The sequence below is a fragment of the Pan troglodytes genome, chromosome 11 (assembly GCF_028858775.2).
Source record: "Pan troglodytes isolate AG18354 chromosome 11, NHGRI_mPanTro3-v2.0_pri, whole genome shotgun sequence".
In the NCBI taxonomy this organism is placed as follows: domain Eukaryota; kingdom Metazoa; phylum Chordata; class Mammalia; order Primates; family Hominidae; genus Pan; species Pan troglodytes.
The window spans coordinates 20,379,999-20,392,322 of NC_072409.2; the positions used below are offsets into that span (position 1 = coordinate 20,379,999).

Below are 12,324 nucleotides of genomic sequence, written 5' to 3' on the forward strand. Positions count from 1 at the left end.
GAACCCAGAAACAAAGCCAAATATGTACAGCCAACTGATCTTTGGCAAAGCAAACAAAAACACGAAGGGGGGAAAGGACACCCTATTCAACGAATAGTGCTGGGATAATTGGCAAGCCACATGTAGAAGAATGAAACTGGATCTTCATCTCTCACCTTATTCCGAAATCAACTCAAGATGAATGAAAGACTTAAATCTAAGACCTGAAGCCATAAAATTTCTAGAAGATAACATCGGAAAAACTCTTTTAGATATTGGCTTAGGCAAAGACTTCATGACCAAGAACCCAAAAGCAAATGCCACAAAAACAAAGTTAAACAGATAAGGCTTAGTTAAACAGTTACGTCTTTATATCCATGTGAAACTCTTAAGTAAAGAAACCATTTGCTGACTCTTTAAACATCTCAATATATTTTAAATGGCTGAAATTGTTCAAAGCATGCTCGGTGATAACAATGGAATTAATGAGAAATCAATAACAAAAATATACCTAGAGAATCCTACAGAGATGGCAATCAAACACACAGTTATAGATAACCCTTGGTCAAAAAAGAAAGCACATAGGAATTTGAAAAATATTTTAAACTGAATGGGAATAAAAAGACAACATACAAAATTTTGAGGTGCAGATAGTGCAGAGCTTAGAATAAAAGTTGTAGCTTTAAATTCTAGTCATAGAAAAGAAGAAATATTTCAAATTATCTAAGCATCCAATATAAGAAACTAGAGAAAAAAACCCAGCAAATTTATACAAAAGTAAATAGAATACAAGAAATTAAAAGACACAAAAGTGAATATTAATTAAGCACAGAGATATAAAAAATGAAAAAAATGAATAAAATGTAAATTGCTTTTCGAATAGTTCGGTAAAACAAGAAAAAAAGGCTAATTACACTGATCAAGAACAAAACAGAAAACACACACATTTTCAAATATTCAACAGAAATCAGAATAGTTCCCACACATTTTAAAAGTAAAATAAGGAAATACTATGAATAACGTTATGCCAAAAAATCTGGCAACTTACCTGAAATAGACACACTACTTAGGGGAGATACCCTAAGTTAGGGTATCTAAGTTACCAAAGTTGACACACACACAAAAATGAAAATTTTAATTTCATAATTTAAAATTATCTTAGAAAATTACATGACCCTCATGACTTTGTGGGTAAATTCTCTCAAATATTTAAGGAAAAAATATTATTCTTACATACATTCTTTGAGCAAATGAAGGAAGAAATTACCTTTTCCATCTCTCATGTGAGTCCAGCATAATGATGATACCAAAAGCACACAGGACATTCTAAAAACAAAAACAGAACTATAAGTCAATGTCACCCAAAGCAAAGATGCAAAAATACTCAACAAAATACCAGCAAACCAAACTTAGCAATATATAAAAGCAATGTTACAGCATGACAAAATATGGTTTACCTAGAAACTCAAGGTTTGGATTAATATTTGGAAATTGATTACTATAATTTACCATATTAATAGAACATAGAAAATCACATAATTTTCCCAAAAGATGCAGAAGATGGTTTGATAAAAATCAATGTTCATTCGGGAGAAAAACTCTGAGCAAATTAAACATAGACAAAAATTATTTTAAATTAATAAAGAATATTTACAAAAATCCTGAGACTAAAAAAATTAGTGAGAAAAAATTACTTTTTCCCTAAAACTAGAATAATGCAAAGTTTTCCATTATTATTTCTTCAATTCAATTTTGTACTAGAGCTCCTAGCCTGGGAAAAAGGTAAGAAAAATAAATAACTATATTGCAACTTCTCTTTTGATTTAAGATAATGTAACAAGTACTGGATTTACCCTCCTGACTAAAAGAACAAAAACAAACAAATGAACCAAAAATACTAGAAACAGTGTTTTTTTAGACATGAGGCAAAAAAAAAGAGAGTAATTTCCAAGATGTGGGAAATAAAGTAGTTGAGCCCTAGAGTTGAAACATTTCATTGGCTTGGGAATTTCCAGGACATGACACAAAAAGAGGGAAAACAAGTGGAGCCTAGTGGACTCAGAACTGAGAAGAGCTGGAAGAGTTCAAGTAGAACGCAATACTTGACACATTAGCACAGAGGAAACAGCTGTATTGAAATGGAGTTCTGAAAATTTGCAGAGAGTTGCCCTGGAGTATTTAGAAGAGTGCTATCAGAGCTCTTACCTAAGGAAACTACCTGCAGCCACAGAAGCAAGCATAACACCTGCTCCCAGCCAGCCAGATTGGAAAACCTGAAGATCACAGAACTTTAGGTGAATGATTTGAAAAGATGCATCAAAGAAGAGATATAGATAGGAAGTAAGCACAAGAAAAGATTCTTAATGTCATAAGTTGTTAAGAAATTACAAATTAAAATCATAATGTGATAGCACTACACCTTACAAAGACTGGCCATACCAGTGGTAGTAAAAATGTGAAATTCTTGTATACTGTTGGATATCACATAAAATGGTGCAACTGCCTTAGAAAATGGTTTGGCAGTTTCTTAAAAAATGTTAGACATATGCTAACCATGTGATCCAGGTGTTTTACTCCTAATTGTTTACCCAAAAGAACACAAAGCATTTGTCCATCAAAGACTTGACTACACATGTCTCCAGCAGCTTTATTTGTAACAGGCAACCTGAATGTTCATCAAAAGGTGAATGGATAAACAAAATGTGATTTATTTATACAATGGGATACTATCCAACAATAAAATAAGTGAGTAAAACACTCATCAAAAATACTATTGATACTGCAACATAAGTGAATCTCAAGGTTACACTGAGTAAAATAAATCAGACAAAAAATATTTACCACTTAATTCAATTTTTGTCAATTTTAATAAAATGCAAACTAATCCATAGTGATAGCATGTAGATCATTAGTTGTCTCTGGACAAGTAGGTAGGCCTCCAGAGGGACAGAAGCAAGAGAATACAATACAGTATGAGGAAATGTTGGGGGACAATGAGCATTTCACTGTTTTGGCTGTGGTGATGTTTCATGGGTATAAACACACATAAAAACAGGGTATAATAAAAGAGAAAATCTTTGCAATTTTGATATAGGCAGATCTTTCTTAGAACACACAGTAATGTAGTAAAGAACTAATAGTAAATAGTAATAATATTAAATTGGACTTCATCTAAAGATACTGTTAATTTTTTTTAAATTAACAGTATTTTTAAAAAGTAAATTTAAAAAGTTTAACAGTAAATTTTTCTAATATTTTTTAAAACCTAGATACTTGGGGAAATATTGTAATTATATATATTTGACAATGGAATTTTATGGAGAAGGTAATAGAAACATTTTTACCACTCAGTAATAAGAATAAACAACCTCACATATGTGGGAAAATGATATAGTCATAAACTTTACAAAAGAAAATAATATAATGATGGAAAAGCACATGAACAATTTTTTGTCATTCATTACTAGGGAAATTAATTTTAAAATTACAGCAAAGTACCATCACATCCCTAGAACAACTAAAGTTTAAAAGTCTGTCAATTCCAAGTGTTGATTATGATGTGCAACATTTAGACATATTATATAAAGTTAATATGATTAAAAATGATACCATGAATAACATTTCACTTATTTCTCATATTTACCATATGACTCAACCATTGCAGACCTAGGTATTTACCCACAACAAATATAAATATATGTCCACACACAAAAATTGCAAAATATTTATAGCCACTTTATTCAAAATAGCCACAAAGTGGAAATAACACAGTGTCTATCACTCATGAATGTATAATCAAATTATAGTATATTCATGCAATGATACACAACTAACCTATAAAACAAATTACCCAAAATTACAACAACATGAATTTGTCATCCAAATATGCCAGGCATAAAAGTGTACATTCTCTATTATTCCATTTTTATAGAATTATGAAAATGTCAAAATTAATTGTGATAGAAATAATAGCACAGTTTACCTGGGGTTAATCATAGGACAAGTTGACTGAAAACGAATGAAGGAATATTTTGGCTCTAATTAAAGCATCTTACTGGCTTGGCAGGGTGGTCTTACAGGGTAAAATTTAATCAGACTCTTCAGAATGTACATTTAAAATAGACACTTTTATTACATGTAAATTTTATATTTATGTCTCTATGAAGTTGATGTAAAATCACATATATATAGATGTGCATATGTGTGTGTGTGTATATATATTATATATACATAGATTATATATATATATAGAGAGAGAGAGAAAATTCGTGTATTAATGCCAAGTGACATGAAAAGGTATCTCATTCTGCAATTTTGAAAAGCTTGCAATTTTGAAAAGCATACGTATATTTGAAACTTTCTATACATGACTTTGTAAATGTTTACAGGGTTTCGTTACCACCCACAGAACCCCAACTTCTTACCACCACTGCTACATTTAATCCTTCCCAGCAGAGTCAAATAGCAGAGATATGGAGAGCAATACAACAAACTATGTAACACACTGTGTAATTGAAATGGACCATAATCACTAATATTAAAGACAGTGAATCATTCTAATAGAGCTCTGTTCAGCAAACAATGAAAAATTATGTGCCAGAAAAGCTAATGCTGGTTTTAAAATGAACAGAAATGAAGCGAAATGGAACGTCACTTGTTATTCATGAAGGTCAATTTAACGTGATTATTTTTTCCCAGCATCACAGGCTTGTGATTACTGTTATATACCTGAGTGCTATTTTACAACCTAATAAGAGTATAAAATAACCAGCTGGTGATGATCTTTAGATCTGACGCTAAATGCTCCCCTAACCAGCACCAAGTGAAACATGCTACTGGTTGCAATGCAAACAAGTTCCAATGTATCAAGAAAAAGGGAGCATGAGGTATTCAACAATTAGATTTTATTTTAACAATTTCAAAAGATGAAAGTAGATAAGCATAGATTACTCTTAGGTGAAATATTACACCTTAAAACCAACAATCACTTAAAATTACCTCTCATATAATATTTGCCTTTGATACAAATCTACTTTGCAGTCTCAAAGAGAGTATCCTAAAATTAGAGCCTTATTTGGCATACAACGAATGCTGACATTGCAACTTGCTGATTATTTCCAAAATGCTGTAAGATTTCACGTAGAGAAACCTATATAAAAGTTAATTAAAATATGTCTAAGCAATTTTATTACCAACACTAAGGAAACTCGTGTTTGAATGGCAAACATCTTGTTAAATAAAAATTTCTCTTAAATTTGGCTTTATCGGGGTCTCAGTAGACTCTATCAACAAGTTTACTAGTTTTCCTATAAAATTTATCCTATTTTTTGCTTATCTCATTTTTAATGTTTGCTAAAATCCCAAAGAGACAAATTAGTAAGGTGGCAGAGCCTGGCTGAGTGCCTTCATTAGCTCAGCGCTAATAACTTCTTTCAGCACCACGGATAGCGCCTGACATCACAACTCAAGCTTATCCAAAAGCTAATTATTTTCCCTGTTATAAAACAAAGGTTCTATATCAAAGGCCCATAATGCGACACAGTATACTCTCTAGATGCGCTGATTTGCAAAATAAATCAACTGTGTCAGGGAGGAATTTAAGCAGAAATTACAACAAATTGCAATTATACTTGCAATGGTGCACTATTTAAATGCATTGTCAGTTGTTCATGGTGAGATGGCATCCGTGCCATTCTGAGGATTGAGGGAAAAAGCTGAATTCTCATCTGTCACAGTAATAAAAATGTATTCCATTCTGTTGCTACAAGTTATAGATTCCATTATAGCTTATCTCATAAATATTTAAATGATATCATTGAGAAAAAAGACCTGAGGACCTCTGATAGATTATATTTAAAAATATTTTAATTATACACAGATGCACAAACACACATGCATATATTACATACATACATATTGGTTTTATGAAGTTAAGCCTTTGTATATTTTTCCTTTGAATATATAAGTATTCTTAAATAACACATACATGTATACTTCAGCTCACTTACCAAATACGAGCAGTTCTTTCCCAGAGGCCACAGAGTCTATCTTTCAGATTACACAACATCCTCAGAGATTCAGGAGAGAGTTTAAAAATAGACCAAAGTTTACTGAACTGAAAATTACACTCAGATGTTAACTAGAACACAGAATTTCCCAATGGGCCCATGTCTACAATGTTTCAAACGGAAAGTAGACTTCAGGAAAAAAAGAATATTTCCACTTCTTCCTTTCTCAATGAAGAAACTGCTAATTTGGAGCAATTGTTTTGTACTTTAGTTCCTTGGGGTAAGCTCTTTAGAAGTCCCTACAACTTCAACTCATAGTGAAAGGACGGGTGGAGGAGAAACAAGATGCCTATAAGGCCCCTCAAATAAACATGCAACCTAGGAAGTTCTGAGCCTGTATAGGTAACTAAAAAATCCTCCATACCTGACTAAACATGTTTCAGTTATTTAAAATATTTAATTTCCCTTTCTTCTGTTTTAGCTTTATCACATAATTCTCTTGCATATCCTCCTCTTGCACCATCTCACATACACACCTATCATTTTTGCTCCAGGATTTAAACAGAAAATAAAGTCAATAAACTCTCATCTGTAATTATGTCCTGTTTCTTCTTTGAACTTAGCCCATGGAACTTCTTCCATATAAATACCAGCTGTTTGTTTTACTCACCACACACTCCCACCCTTTCATTTCCCTTTGTTTGTTTCCTAGGTTTTTATCTCCAAATCTTTTGCTATGTTCCAAGCAGAAGTCTGACCCTTGAGTTTATTTACTATTCCAGTCTCATACACCTTATTGGGTTATTTTCTTTGCAGCAATCAGTCGTTAAATACAATCCAGTAAAGATACAGCAATGATTTTTGACAACCTGACCTTTCTCGGCTTTCTTACACTTGTTTAATTAGGTAATACAGGCAGCTGTGACTTGATCTTTACAGTTTTCCTTTGGAAAAAATAGAGGTATGTTGTTTAAAGAAGGTCAGATTTGGCAGGTTTTCTAGTTACTTCAGGAACTGACAATGGAGACTCAGAAGCCTGAGGGGTTTAGAAATTCTATGCTAGTTTTCTTAAACATAATTTTAAAAATATGATTTGGAAAGACCACTTGACTCATGAACAAGTTAGGAGATGAAGAGCTTTTCACTTTTGGGTTGACAGCTTGAAGTGATTGCAAGTCATCACTCTGGAAGTGATAAGTTTGGGTTCACATTCAATGAAGTTACAGGCCAAAGCTCAGGTTCTAATTGAAGAAAAAAAAATTCCTCATCATTAAGTAGCTCAAAAACAAAGAAATTATGCTAATTCCAGGTGAAAATGTAGTAGACGAGTCCGAAGTTGCTAGATATAGAGTGTCAGTTTACCATAATTAGTAGAGGGAGGCAATGCAAGGGTACCCCATCAATGATGTGTCCTAGAAAACACTACAGTGAACTATTGAAGTGCTAGTAGATGTACAACTGAATCTGCAATAAAGAAATTGAGTTCAACTTCCAAAACTGTCACTCACTCTTTGTAATGTGATCAAAATCATTTCATCATTCTCGATTTTAATTATTCATTTCTATGATTAAATTGGCATGTGCATAGTGGATTATCACATTTTAGTATTTTGTGATATTCAATCCTCTTATTAGGGATGTGGGATACTTATTGCTATCTTCTTTATCTCAGTAAATATCAGTCATTTGTCCAAGGTAACATAGCTAGAAAAGACAAAACTGATTTAGAGATCTATTAATAAAAAATCTCATGTTTCTCTTTTGTTATTGGACACTAATTCTGTTTAATGAGAAATGTTGTTTGCGGGTGCTTTATGTTCTATAACAATCTTTAAAAATATACATTTATTGAATTATATCACCCATGCAAAGCAGTGCCATTATCTTTAAATTAGACCCACAGTAATGCCTGGCCCCACTCCACCCTGCCAGGGTTGTGTTGTGACCCATCTCTCTGTTTATATGCCTATTGTTTTTCTTTTCTGGTTAAGGAATATATTTTGAAATCATTTTTAAAGTTCCACTCTACTTCATGTTTTAGAAAGACATGTTTGCTCCAAGTAGAATAATTCTATATCATGCCTCAAACAATATTGATGATCCAGGAAAATTAATCCAATTTGATTTAGTTCAATTCAGTAAGTATTTTTATTACATGTTTATCTTGTAATCAATCCAATGATAGAGTTATGAGTGATACAAAAAGTGATGGCTTCTGCTTTCCAGGAATGTAGTATTTTATTGTAATAATATGATACTGACATATGCCACATCTCAATAAAACTATAGGACAGTTCCTGATTATATTCCAAGAGGAGTAATCCTGTGATGCAATTTCAAAGAAGAAAGAATGCAACAGTAGATGAATTGTTCATGGAACAATAAATGAAAAAGCAGAAGTGCACTGTGTGATCTGAATGATGAATGTAATACAGCTAGATAGATGGGTGAGAGAAAGTAATTTCTGCCTGTATTAAAGACCTTGAAGGGGGACTTTACAGAGAGCTCACATGGCATAGCAGGAAAACATCCTTCCCTGGAAAGGAAGGTACATTTGAAAAGGTAGGGGGAAGAGAAGATCCAGTGAGTTTTGGAACAATTCACAACAGCTTTATCAAAAATTGGTTAACGCTGGGCACAGTGGCTCACATCTATAATCCCAGCTATTTGGGAGGCCGTGGCAGGAGGATCACTTAAGCCCAGGAGTTTGAAACCAGCCTGGGTGACATAGTGACACTCTATATCTACAAAAAATAAAAAATTATACAGGAGTGGTGGCACATACCTGTAGTTCCAGCTACTCAGGAGATGGAGGCTGGAGGATTGCTTGAGCCCAGGAGGTTGAGGCTGCTGTGAGCTATGACCGCACCACTGAATTCCAGTCTAGGTGACAGAGTGACATCCTGTCTAAAAAGAATTCAAATTTAAAAAAAATGAGTTAAACTGTTGAAATATAAAAATGTCATGTAGATGTATCTTTTATTGCATCTTATTTTATTTTTCTTGCAATTATAAGAAAATGAAAACAACCCACCAATCCTTCAGTAATAATCTGCTTAAATACACCATGACCTTTCTATAATGGAATACTACAAAAAATGTACAAAAAGAATAAATAATATCTCTTCATAGAAACTACAGAATATCTCCAACATATATTGTTAAGTAAGTGAGTAGAAGGGAGGTCCTGATTAGTATTTCAAGTGAGCTACCTTCTATATGTTTAAGAGGGAAACACATAAATGTGTGCATATGTGCACAGGCACAGGTAAGCAAACACACACAGGGAGAGAAATAATAAAGGATAAAGCAAATCTAATAAAGATGCTTAAGCATAGGGTCAGGGAGGAAAAGTGGAGGAATGGACAAGGAATGAAATACTTTCTAAATAATAAAATACTTTTCTTAATTTGTAATCATGTAAATATTTTATGAATTCTCCTTTTCCTCAAAGACCTTAAGATGGAAAAAGATACAATAAACCAAGGGAAAAGGCAACCTATAGAATGAGAAAGAATATTTGTAAACCATGTATCTGATAAGCGGTTAATATCCAAAGTGAATAACAAATATATATAAATCAACAGCAAAATAAATAAATAAATAATATGAGTGAAAATGAACAAAGGACCTCACTGAACATTTCTCAGAAGATATAGACATAGTTAACAGATACAAGAAAAGATGCTCAACCTCACTAATAATCAGAGGAATACAGATCCAAACCACTTTGAAATACCACCTCTTACCTGTTAGAATAGCTATTATTAAAAAGATAAGATAACAATTGTTAGAAAGGGTCTGGAGAAAAAGAAACCCTTGTACACTGTTGGTAGGAAGGAAAATTGGTACAGCCATTATGGAAACAGTATGGCGATTTCTAAAAAAATTAAAAATAAAACTGCTATATGATCCAGCAATCCGACTACTGAGTATATATCCAAAGGAACTGAAATCAGTACGTCAAAGAGATTTCTGCACTCCCATGTTTATTGCAGTATTATTCACTATAGTCAAGATATAGAATCAACCTATTGGTCCCTCAAAAGATGAATAAAGACAATTTGATACACTACTTGAAAATATAACTATAATGTGACTATATATATAATTTGAAAATGTATATACTTAAATATATACACAATTTAAAATTGTATATATATATAGATATAAAATTCAACCTTAAAAAAAGAAGGAAATCCTACTATTCATGGGAACATAAGTGAACCTGAAAAACATTATGCTAAGTGAAATAAGCCAGATAACATGGAGAACGACAAATATACTGCAGGGCCTCACTCATAAGTGGAATATAAAATAATCAAATTCACAGAAGCGCATTCTGGAACGGTGGTTGCTGGGGCAGGGACGGGGGAAAATGAGAAGATGCTAGTTAAAAGGTTAGGCAAGATGAGTGAATTCTGGATATACTGTTCAGCATGATGACTACAGTAAATTATACTCCACTGTGTACTTGAAATTTGCTAAAGGATACATCTTAATTGTTCACACACAAAAAAAAATAAAATGGTTACTATGTGAGGTGATTAAATATTAATTAGCTTGGTTGCAGTGATCATTTTACAGTGTATAAATATATCAAAACATCCAGTTGTACATGTTAAAAATGTAAAATTCATATTTGTCAATTATACCTCAAAACAGAATGGAAAATCAAAGAAAATTTAATTTAAACAGGAAATAAATGAAAACATTTTTAACAAATGAATCAGACTGCTTATCAAGTTGGTGGCATTGCAACAGAGTAGCACCGAATTTTGACGTATTTGATCTCTGATGATATATATATAACTAATGACAATAAAAATTAATTAATCTTTAGACTACATTTGTTAGTCTTATTAGCAGTAATATTGATGATGCTTTCTTGAGGTGATTATATATCTATTATATATAGTATGTGTATGTATTCCTATATACATATACACAGATATACATGCATATACATCTATATGCATGTATATGTAAATAATTAATATTGTATTTTTAATATTAGAAATCAAGAGAGCAAACATAATAGATACATGACAGGGGTTTAAAATCAAACAATTATGTTAAATGCTCAATTCTTAATTTTAATTGGAAATATATCAATTCATCATACTTTTTCTTAAAAAAATTTCTAGGTCTGTCTACTTATAACCCTAGGAACAATGGCAACAGAATAGAAAGAACCAACATAAGAAGAGAAAATAGATAGAGGAAGAAGTAAGGCAAATTTGGAAGGTGAAATATTAACCAAGACAAATAATCAATGGATCTTATTTTAAAAATAGAAACTTTTATCATAGAGTAAAAGAAATTTAAAAGACATAACAAAGGGAATATGTAGAACTTATTTGTATTCTGAATCAAGCATGCCAACAATAAAACATATTTGCGTTTGTGTTGGGTATTAGATAATAAGAAATGATATTAAGAAGATACTTTGTCACTGTTAGTCCTTGTTATAATAGATAAACACAGCAAAGAATTTATAAGAGAAATTACTTGTTGTCTACGATTGGTTTAAAATGCTTTAGAAAAAAGTTGAGAATTTAGATGACACAAGATTAGCAAAATATTTATAATTATTGAAGGTGAATTATGAGTACCTTAAGTTTCATTATACTACTGTCTCTATTTTGTGTATATTTGAAAATTTCCACAATGAAAATAGAAAAGAGAATAAAAAGGTAGTTAACTCCTGCCCTCAGTAGGGTCAATTTCAGATGACATGGGGAACATTTTATGAAGAGTGACAGTGTCCTTGAAAATATTTACTCAGGCCTTTAAAGTCATCGTCGTGTATCAGATAACTCAATAAACTAATTTATTGTATATTAAGTTATTAAGGCAGTTAATAATTCATTGGACAAATTTATTAAGAGTCTTCTGTGTAAGGTACTAATTATATATTGCTGAACAACACACTTTATTTGTGCTCATGGAACTTGCATCTAGTGGGAGTGAAAAAGACAGTAGAAACAAGCAAACAAATAAAATGACTATGAATTTTGATAATTACTGTGAATAAAACAAACAAGGATCCAAGATAAACAGTATTGGAAAAGGAGAGTGGTATTTTAGGATTGTGAAGGAAGAGCCTCCATATTGAGTGATATTGAAGTTCTGAATTAAGGATATCAAGGAAATGTGAAAAAGAAAAAACAATTTTCTAAGCAAAGGGTTAACAGATACTGTGGTAGTCAGAAATCGAATATAGTCTCCCAAGAATCCGGACCTCTGATACACATACACCTTCTCCTAGTTATTCAGTCAAATACCACTATAGGTACTATAGTGATGGGATTTTTCAGGTGTAATTAAGGTGCTA

At 32.1% G+C, this 12,324-nt stretch overlaps 1 long non-coding RNA gene across 1 annotated transcript in view; it reads right to left on the bottom strand.

Annotated features, from left to right (window-relative positions):
- Positions 1 to 12,324, bottom strand: part of LOC104007997 (uncharacterized) — a 159,805-nt gene that overhangs the window by 11,993 nt on the left and 135,488 nt on the right. Inside the window, exons 6-7 of the long non-coding RNA XR_008537172.1 lie at positions 8,773 to 8,894; positions 1,247 to 1,305 (exon numbers count right to left, since the gene is read on the bottom strand). This is a non-coding gene — a long non-coding RNA (uncharacterized LOC104007997). The remainder of the gene's footprint in view (positions 1 to 1,246; positions 1,306 to 8,772; positions 8,895 to 12,324) is intronic.